A 7,019-nucleotide genomic window follows, 5' to 3' on the forward strand; every position below is an offset into this window, starting at 1 on the left:
TGTTGCCTGATTCATGCAGTTATCACATTTTGCTCTTTTTATGATACCAGATGAGGTGAGGAAGGCCTGGAAGTTTGATAGGGGTTTGAAGAAGGATATCCAGAAGCAGACAGCGATATTGCAAGTTCAGAACTTTGCTACTCTAGTGGATAAAGCCACTGTGGTAGAGGAGAGCCTGCAGGAGGACTCAGAGGTTCAAATCCAAAAGAAGAGGCCAGCGCCTCCCAGTTCTTATTCAAGTGCGAGGCAGGGCACTTGGAAGAAATATAGTGGTAGCAAAGGCCAAAGGTGAGAGACTGGTGGTGGTACATCTCAAGGTACCAAATTTTCTTAACTTATCCCACTTACAGCAAGCAACATGTAGGGAAGTGCTTGTTGGGTTCAGGTGTTTGCTTTTGGTGTGGTAAACCAAGGCATCTGGTGTAAGATTCTAGCACGCCGAGGAGCAATGCTCCCCCACAGCAGCCATATAGAGGAGGTACTCAAGTGCCACATGGTGGGTACCAAAGGGGTACAACTCAGGCAAGGGTGTATTCCCTAACTCCAGGCAACGCAAAGAATGCCGGAGATGTGGTGACAAGTAATATTTATATGCTTTTGAATAAAACTATAGTACTTTTTGATTCAAGTGTGACACATTCCTTTATTTCCCAAGGATTCGTCAAAATATGTGGATTAGAGGTACAACGGTTAGATGATGAATTAGCAGTGGCTACACCGTCAGGGTTAGTAGTCGTATATAGTAAGGTGAGTCGGGATTTCCCAGTAGAGATTTAGGATAAAGTATTACCAGTACATTTAATTGCGTTTGATATGCATGGCTTCGATATCTTTTTCGGGATGGACTGGCTATCATCCGATTATGCCAACATCGATTGCCACAAGAGAGGTAATATTCAGGCCTCTCATGGAGTAGGAATTCAAGTTCGTAGGGTCATGTGTGCGTTCTACACCACGGATCCTTTCAGCTATATAGGCTAGGAGGTTACTTCTGGAGCGATGCTAAGGGTACTTGGCATTTGAGAAAGAAATGTTGAGAGCTGGAGGAGATTCCCGTACTAAGCAAGTTCTCAGATGTGTTTCCAGACGACTTGCTAGGATTGCCTCTGAATCGTGAGGTGGAGTTCGCTATAGAGTTGACATTAGGGACAACACCAATATCAAAAGCTCCGTATAGAATGACTCCACCAGAATTGAGGGAATTGAAGGAGCAGCTACATGAGCTACTAGATAAAGGTTACATCCGACCGAGTGTTTCACCCTAAGGAGCACCAGTGTTGTTTGTGAAGAAGAATGATGGGTCAATAAGGATGTGCATCAACTATAGAGAGCTTAATAAGGTGACAGTGAAGAATAAATACTCGTTACCCAGAATTGACGATCTATTTGACCAGTTACAGGGCACATAGTTCTTTTCTAAGATCGATCTACTATCCGGGTATCACAAGCCGAAGGTTAAATTGGAAGACATACCGAAGAAAGCTTTCTGAACCCGGTATGGACATTACAAATTTTTTATTATGCCATTCATCTTAACGAATGTGCTTGCCGCATTCATGGACCTGATAAACAGGGTGTTTCACGCCCAAAAACCGGCATATTCCATGCTCTAAGAGCTATCTTTGTTTTTTTCAGTTTGGCTACAAGCTTCAAAAGACCCTTGGCATATACCGGCTCAACCCACGCCTTCATCACACAGTCAATAAAAGAATCATGTGAACACCACATATTATGAAAACGAAAAGGTGATGGGTCATACCTCATCTCTAATTTGTCAAAATTGATAACCATAGGACTATAATCCAACAACTTCCTCATTAGATACTCCAAATGAGCATTAGGGAAGGTGTTAGAGAAACTCGTATTCATAACCGCTTGATGGAATTGGTGTGATCCCATGAGGGGGGCAAATTGGGTTTTAAAGCATTTTGGATAAATTAAACATTTACGCCGATTCACCACATATCATATCTAATTCAATATAATAACGTGTATGAAAAAATGATTAACCTGTAAGTGTGAACATACACGTGCAGCATGTCTCATTTAAATAAAAGTGTGCATGTAAATAATCATAACCATAAATGAACAAGCATACACATGCTGAATCTAAAGGGCATAAATTAAATGAGATAAGGAGATAAGGAGAGAGCGACACACAATATTTGTTAATGAGGTTCAGCCAAACCAGCCTATGTCCCCGCCTTGGGCATACCCCCCAAGGATTCCACCAAACCTGCTCACTTAAATGGGCAGAGCAGAAGTTGTTAGAACCTCTCCTTGCGAGACGAGGTAAATCTCAACTCAATTACAAGGCTGAGCTCAACTTGTCTCACTGACGGGGTTGAGACTCCCTAGTTTAATTTTTGGGCTAAACCGAACCGATTTCACTTACGGGGCTGAGACTCCCTAGTTCAATTAATGGGATGAACCCAACCGGTACATTAAAACATTTTTGTACATAAAGCATGCTTCTGAAATACAAGTAGAGATGTATACATTAAAGCTCAAATATATGCACTCTTTTATGATTTGCATTATCCTTAGTAGAGTAAGGGTGCTATCAAATAATTTTGCACAAATTAAATGTATGTGAAAAATGAGTATTATTGTTCTCCTATAAATATTTTTGTAAATAAAGAATATTTGAAGAATCTAGGAATTTAAGTTCAAGAAAATATTTGTGCAAAAAATAACTTTCTCCCAAAAATATTTATCAAGGAAATAACAGGGGGAAACCAAAGCTATACTCTCAAAAAGTATTTTAAAATATAAATAATAAGTGAGAGTAAGCATGTAAAAATAAATGTCCAAAAATAAATATACTCTCGTCAAAAGTAATTTTGAAATGAAGGAGTGGAAGAGAGTTGGAGAGTTTTGCTTAAAAAAATTTTGCCCCAAAGAAGAGATTTTAGTAATAAAAATTGGTTTGAGGGAACTTTGATTAACAAAGGTTTAGAGAGAATTTTAGAGTTAATAAAAGTTGCTAATTTAGAGTAAGGAGGGGGTATTTACAGATTTTTCAAAAAATATGATTGTTGGGAATGCGCTCAGTATTTTGGAAAAGTTTAATTAAAAAATTAATGACATTTTAGCCCTTAAAAAATTTCCAACCTGAGAGGTTCAATCGACTGTATTTTAAGTTCGGTCGACTATATTGATAAGTACGGCTGACCGAGGCACCTTTGAACCACAAATGTAGTCGACTGAATTAAGGCGATTTTGAAAACGTTCGAGGTTCGATTGACTATATTTGAAATTCAATCTGCTATTTATATGGTTCAGTCAACTCAATCATAAATAAACTGAACATTTGGTCGGCTAAACCGTTGGGGGTTAGACATGTTCTAGTTCAGTTAACTGTAGAAGATACGTTCAAAAACATTCGATCGACTGAACCTTGGTCAAACTGTCAACCCCTGAATGGTTCGGTCGACTGAGCTGAATATACACAGTTGGGTTTGGTCAATCGAGACCCTTTCAAATTTCATTTTGGGTCTAGATTCTTGCCAGAGTTTACCCCTGATACACATGTATGATTTGTAAGATAAAGGGGATTTGTGCAAGTGATGTGTAGGGACCTAGGGTCGATTTAAGATCATTGAGTTAACCCCAAAAATTCGACATCGGTCGACCGAAGGTGATCCCTAAGGTCAATCTATAGTCATCTAAGCATTCAAGTCATATCATGCATATGCATACATTATTACAGACCAAATAATAAGAGAACTTAAATGCAATACAAATTAAAATGAATGTCTTTGTCTTTTGCTCTTCAATCTTTATAGAATACGCCAAAATAATATAAGCTTTACGTTCCTCTTGGCTTCCATTTTCCTTTGATCTTTGTGTGATTTGAATTATATACCTGTTCACAAGCTAAGTATACACATAAGATACATGTTCTTTGTCAGCATCAAAACAGGGATCGGACTCAAAAAGTCAACATTGCTCTATCAAGCCTTGCCCAGTTACGAGAGTTACCTTCATGACCATTACACCATGAGAACCTCCTCCCACTAAAAGACATTTCCATGAGACCACAATTATCCAAGCAAGAATTGAACTCATTAATGGCTCCAATTGGTCATGGATTGCCTCTAATCCTCTCCCCATCCTCTCCAATCACATTAAAATCCCCCACCACAATCCAAGGGTGATCCTCAAGTTGTAAATCCTCTAAAGCTTGCCACAAATCACTGCGTTCATTCAGAGTACACTTCACATAAATGAAAGAAATAAAAAATTTCTTGTTATCTAAAAGTAACCAGCCAGAAATCATTTGATTATTCATACAAATCGTCTCAAAATTTAAGTCTTCTCTCCAAAATACCCACAACTTACCTCCCACCTCGCCATTACTACAACAGTTAAGAAGTAGTATCTGGTTAGCTAGTTGGGACATCCGGGTATCCTCCAAGAACGACTCAGCGATAGCTACAATAGCAACTCTATGATGTCTAACTAAACCTTTCAACATCCTCCTCGATCTTCCTAAACCTATTACATTCCATACTAGCATTGTATCAATCATAGATTAAGTTTTGAGGGATGAGTAAGAACTTGTCGAGAATGACACACACCTTGTCCTAGCTGGTCCTTCAATGATGCCACTGTTAGGAACCTGTGAGCAATAAACAAACACCAAAAAATTGAGAGGCACCAAAAATTTATGTGGTTCGGTCTAGATCGACCTACGTCCACAGAGCACGCTACAATTCACTATACAATCGGGAAAAAATACAATCTCTCAGCTCTCTTTCTCACTTCTCTACACTCTCTCATTCCTCTCTATATATATCCACCTCTCAACAGATCTTCTCTATTTATAGATAGCCGGAAAAAATTACAATAAATTGAAATTGAGGAATTACAGTAAATCATTCAGTCAATATTTGCGAATTACAGCTACGCGGACGCGTCTCCAGCTTGCGTGCATGCGTCTCCTTAGCTCTAGCTACACAACAATCTCCCACTTGGAGATAAAGATGCCTCCTTAACCAGTATCAATATATAAATAAATGATGTGCTCAAATATCTCTTCAGGCATGAAGACCAGCTGAAGTTGAACACAACTTCAGCTTCTATGTAGTCAACACCTTTGTTAACATATCTGTCGAATTCTTGCTACCTTGGATTTTTTCAATCTCCTGCTTTAATCCAAGCTCTGTTAACAAACCCTGAAGCCAAATCATCTCTTTATTGGTTTCTGTCACTACTACATACTCAACTTCTATAGTGGATAGAACAACAATCTTCTGTATCTGTGACATCCAACTAACAGTTGTTGTACCAACAGTGAATATATATCCGGTGGTACTTCTACGATGATCTATTTTACCTGCCTTCATACCCGTGAATTTTCAAATCGTTTTTTCCGAAACATAGGCACTTATCAATAGTGCCACATAGATATCTCAAAATCTACGTCACTGCTTCTCAGTGTGTCTTCCATGGATTTGACATGTACCTGCTGATAACTCCCACTGCTTGGCCAATATCTGGTCTAATACCAACCATAGCATACATAAGACTTCCAACGGCTGAGGCGTATGGTACCTTAGCCATGAAATATTTTTCTTCATCTATCTGGGGAGACTGATCCTTTGGGAGACGGAACTGACCTGCCAATGGTGTATTTACATCTTTGGCGCTACTCATGTTAAACCTCTATAAAACACGGCTGATATACTCTGATTGAGTTAACTGCAATGTACCTTGTTGCTTATTTTTAGAGATCCGCATCCTAAGCGTCTATTTTGCAAGACCCAAGTCTTTCATATCAAACTCCTCTGGCTGTTGCTGCTTCAATTTTCTGATCTCTTCTATATCTGATCCTATGACTAACATATCATCAACATATAACAATAAGATAATATAACTAGTACAATACCTCTTGAAGTAGCAATAGTGGTCGGCATTGCACTTCTGAAAATTGTTCCTCTGCATACAACTATCAAATTTCTTGTACCACTGCCTAGGAGCTTGTTTGAGACCATATAAGTTCTTCTTCAATCTACAAACAAGATTCTCTTTACCTTTAACTGAGAAACCTTCTGACTGTTGCGTATAAATTTCCTCATCAAGATCATCGTGAAGAAACGTCATCTTCACGTCCAACTTGTAATAATTCGGGAAAAAGAAAGAAAATTAATTAATTAAAATTATTAATCAATTAATTAGTTAAACATTATTAAATTAATGTATCAAATAAACAAAATAGAAATAGTATGAAAAAAAAAAAGTTAAGAGTAATTATTAATTAATTAATTAAAAAAAGTTAGAGTAACTATACTATTTATATTATTTATATATTGAAATATTAAATCGATTAAAATCAGTTAACCAATTCAACCAAAATTTGGTTCGGTTGATTTTGAGTTCTATTAAATATGAAATTTCGGTCGATTCGGTTAAAGAGGTTTTTTAACCAAAATTTTTCGATTAATTAACCGAATTCAACGAACTAACTGAATGCTCACTCCTTGACTTCTTTTGAATCATAGGCCTTTAACCACATAATACTAAAGTTATATAATTTTGGATAAAAGACACGAACCTCCCAAAGTTTGACAAAAAGACAAGAACTTCTTTAGAGCTTCAAAAATCTCAAAACCTCTTTCGAGATTTTAAGAATTCAAGAGACTCACCTTGAGGTTTGTCAAAAAGACACAAATATCCCCTTATATTTTGCTAAAAGACAAGTCTTTTAAGGGGAGATTTGTGTCTTTTTGTCAAATTTAAGGAGAGGTTTATAACATTTTTTAAAGTTAATGGAATGTTTAAAACCTTATGGAAGATCCTTGTCTTTTTTCTAAGCTTTAGGAGAGGTGAATGTCTTTAACTTATAATTTCAATTCCACAAAATTTTGTAGGGTCGACATTAAACTTCAAAAGTAAAAAACGGAAAAAAATGAAAAAAAGTAAAAAAATTATTGTTATATTGAATATTGGCAAACAAATAAAAAAAAAAATCCCAATCAAACCTTTTGAAACCATTTATAAAAATGAAACATGGA

Source organism: Malania oleifera, chromosome 2 (assembly GCF_029873635.1).
Source record: "Malania oleifera isolate guangnan ecotype guangnan chromosome 2, ASM2987363v1, whole genome shotgun sequence".
NCBI classification, from domain to species: Eukaryota; Viridiplantae; Streptophyta; class Magnoliopsida; order Santalales; family Ximeniaceae; genus Malania; species Malania oleifera.